The sequence below is a fragment of the Anarrhichthys ocellatus genome, unplaced genomic scaffold (assembly GCF_004355925.1).
Source record: "Anarrhichthys ocellatus isolate YVR2014 unplaced genomic scaffold, GSC_Weel_1.0 scaffold5048, whole genome shotgun sequence".
In the NCBI taxonomy this organism is placed as follows: domain Eukaryota; kingdom Metazoa; phylum Chordata; class Actinopteri; order Perciformes; family Anarhichadidae; genus Anarrhichthys; species Anarrhichthys ocellatus.
In genome coordinates this window covers 21-3,799 of record NW_022285022.1, presented here as the reverse complement: position 1 = coordinate 3,799, position 3,779 = coordinate 21, and the positions used below count along the sequence as shown (strand labels likewise).

Here is a 3,779-nt window from a genome sequence, read left to right as displayed (position 1 = left end):
GGTAGAGTTGAGGTAGAGTTGAGGTAGAGTTGGGGTAGACTTGAGGTAGAGTTGAGATAGACATGAGGGAGAGGTGAGGTAGATGTGAGGTAGATGTGAGGCAGACGTGAAGTGTTTCAGGACGCTCACTGTTCAGGTCTGACGCCACCACCTCCAGTCGGTAGTACGAGTCCCGACTGTTGGCCTCCAGCCTGGGGGAGATGTTCAGCACGCTGCCGTTCATGCTGTACATCTTCAGGATGTGGTGAGGCCCCGCCTCCGCCGCCGCCCGGAACACATCTGTCAAAACACACACATCTGTATCTGAACTGACGAACCTTCATTCGGTCTGTCCGCTCACAGTGGGTTCATTCAAAGAGGACAAAGCCCTTTGGGTGGAGGACCTGTCAAAGCCACATGGAGGTCCGGTTCTCATACTGGAGCCACAGGAACATCAGAAACCTCTCTTTCACAACTCTTTCTCTCACACCATCACAGGATATTAAACATCACATGATTGAATAAATAGTCACACCCACTAACATGATGATTATGCCTGTAGAGTCAGAGGTGAACTGTCTTTTACCTTTGACGTCTGCAGCAGAGCAGTCGGCTCCAAACTCTGCTTGCTCCAGCATCCCGTTCACCATGAAGTGAATGATTTTTGTTGTCATCCCAGAGCCAGGTGGGACGTGACCGGCTCCCCAAATGATGAAAAATGAGACCTCTTGACTCTGACATGAGCATCTTCAGTCTGTGAGGGGTCAGCTGCAGCTGACAGAGAGCCCACCCACTCATCCACCACATCCTGTCCTCCAGTTCTATTCAACAGGCCTTACTGGCATGACGTTTGACTTGATTTGCTACAATCACCATGAAAGACAATTAATTAAAAGTATTTAGATACATAAATATATACTTGAATAAAGAAATAAATAAATAAATAGATAAATAGGTAAATAGATAAAATAGATATATACAAATAAATAAACAAATAAATAGATACATAAATGTATAAAATAAATAAATAAATAAATAAAAATAAACAAATAAATAAACAAATAAATAGATAAAGGTAAACTTACAAAACTTAGTATTGTGCAAAGTAAGACAAACAAAACAAGTGTTTATATATTGATAATAACATAAGTAAGATAGAAGTATACGTAAGATGTATTAGTGAGATAAAGAGATATTTTATTTTATTGTATTTTAAGTACTAGACATCCTGATCCACACTCCAGACCAGCTGGTGGCGGTAATGCACCAATTCATTGTTTGCCAACCTACAGTAAACCTAAAAAAAGACGTAGAAGAAGAAGTTCAGTGAAGTAACGGTAGTTTTCTGTCTCTAACGGTCACCGGATCGATAAGTAATGAACTAACCGGCTATAAACGGGTGAGTAACGGCAGAGCTAACGGCGCTCCTCCGGCTTACTTAGCTTTAGCTTCGCTTAGCTAACGCTAGCTTGACTGTATGTGTGGATTGAAAAAGCTTGCTAGTAGCGAGCTAAGTGTGCTAGCTAGCATGGAGAAGCTAACGGCTAAATAAACTGTTTATAGTGACGTCACTAGCTAGCTTAACTTATTAGCAGCATCACTGTGTTTAATTTAACATGTTACATTTTATATACATTAATTTTATTTATATTTATCACCAATTAACTCATTTAATAAGATCTGTGCAATATAAATACTACAATTATTCTGTCTGTATAATATTATATTATAATATTAATATTATATAATATATTGTATATGTATAATATTTTAGTTATTGTGGATTTTTTACTTATTTAATATTCTTTACTGTTTTATTACTTATTTACTTATTTATAATACTTGTTTTGATCTTGTCTCTTCTTAGCACTATCCACTATGTGCACATATATATATATATATATATATATATACATACATACATACATACATATACACGCTGTATGCTGCTGTAACCCTGTAACTAATAAAGGAGTATCTTCTCTTCAGTGTGCTTGTTATAAACTCGGTGTTTGGTGACTGTGTTTAACAGGAGAATGAAGCTCACCGTCCAGGACGTCCCGCTGCTTGTTTCTTCTCCTCCATCAACGTTAGCCGCCTCCTAAAAGACCCTCAAACGTCGGATAAACCTGCGGAAGTCTGCTCCGATGGAGGAGGAGGAGGAGGTGGAGGAGGTGAGCATGGAGTATCTGCTGGCGCAGGTGTTGCAGAAGGACCTGGCCAAGAGGCTCCAGGTGGGTCAGGAGATCACGGAGCTCATCCTGGACCAGAGGAAGACCTCCGACATGGAGCAGGACCAGACCCTGCTGGACAGGGTGGTGGACGCGGTGGCCAGCTCCTGGGTCAACTCCAGCAACTTCAAGGTGAGGAGGACTCCTACATCAAACTATGTGTGTGTTAAATCAGCTGTTTCCTGCAGGTGTAGGAGCGCTTCATTTACTCACCTATATCTCCCTGTATGTTCTTCAGATGTGCATCATTTCTTCCACATTAGAGATGTTTTACTGGAGCTAATTTCCCCAAATTCCTTTGTAATGTCGTCTTAAACTTGTATTTCAACCAAATATCTGTTACTTCCTGTTATTTTAACCAAATATCTGTTACTTCCTGTTATTTTAACCAAATATATGTTACTTCCTGTTGTATTTTCTCCAGAGAAACTAGAGATAAAGGTTCATTCAACTCATGGGGACCTTTATGTTGTTGGATGTTGAACATTTAAATGAGTCGCAGCCTCTTACGTGAAGCTAAATGAATATAAATAGTGTCTAATGTTTAATTGTTGGGCCTGCTGTGGAGCTTTTGAACATAAAGCATGATCTTCCTCACCATGTCTCACACACACACACGCACACACACGCACACACGCACACACACACTCTGCTGTAATGGGGACATGTCAGCGGCTTAATTTACCTCCATTAGCCCAGTTTCCTTCCTTCTGTGACTTCCTGCTCCAACGTGGCAGTTTATAAACACACAGCGCTCATTTATTCACCCTTTAAACTGACAATTTACTGATATATTATATATATATATATATAATATATAATATATAATATAACTTGTCAACATTTAGAGGAAGAAATGTGCATCTTCCATTGTGTTATATTTACATAAATATATGAATTTAAACACATTTTCCTCCTAAAGTAGCTCAGTAGCATTGTACATTAACATCAGTGTAACAGAATACACAATAAATGACAGTATATCAGGAGTACTGTGCATACATACAGGGTGTATTTTACATATGTAAGTAGATATAAAATGTGTGTTTATAAATGTAACATCATCTTAGTGCAGTAAACATCACATTTTAACATATTTAAACAGTTTTAATCACACGTAATACCGCTGTGTGTCCACCAAATGGCGCTCCAGTTAAAACCTTTTTCTGTCACGTGTCATTTGCTCTCACAATCAAGAGAGTTTTCCAAAAATTGCGTCATAGCCCGAGCGCGTGGCTCAGGTGACGCGTAAGTGTTGGTCTGGTGTTAGCAGGGCGGCTCTCACTACACGTTCATTGAGTCTCCCGAACCACCCCATGACAAGGAAGGGTGTGCTCCACGTGACGAGACATCTTCTTATCCCGTCCAGATACCGTCTTCACTCATGGTCGCGTTTTTAAATCATATTTTTTTACTTCATAAAGTGACACACTCGATGGTAGTATTTGTGTTTTACCGCATAAAACCTATTTATTTTGAGTGTTTTCGTTTTATTTTGAGTGAAAACTCTTGTTTTGTTCGGATTACCCATGATGCTTTGTGGCCTTCCATTCAAATCCGCTGTGACTG

At 39.6% G+C, this 3,779-nt stretch overlaps 1 non-coding gene across 1 annotated transcript; it reads right to left on the bottom strand.

Annotated features, from left to right (window-relative positions):
- Nucleotides 1-3,411: 3,411 nt before the first annotated feature.
- Nucleotides 3,412-3,540, bottom strand: LOC116379738 (U4atac minor spliceosomal RNA). The gene has a single exon (XR_004212462.1). It is a non-coding gene; the product is annotated as a U4atac minor spliceosomal RNA (small nuclear RNA).
- Nucleotides 3,541-3,779: the final 239 nt, after the last annotated feature.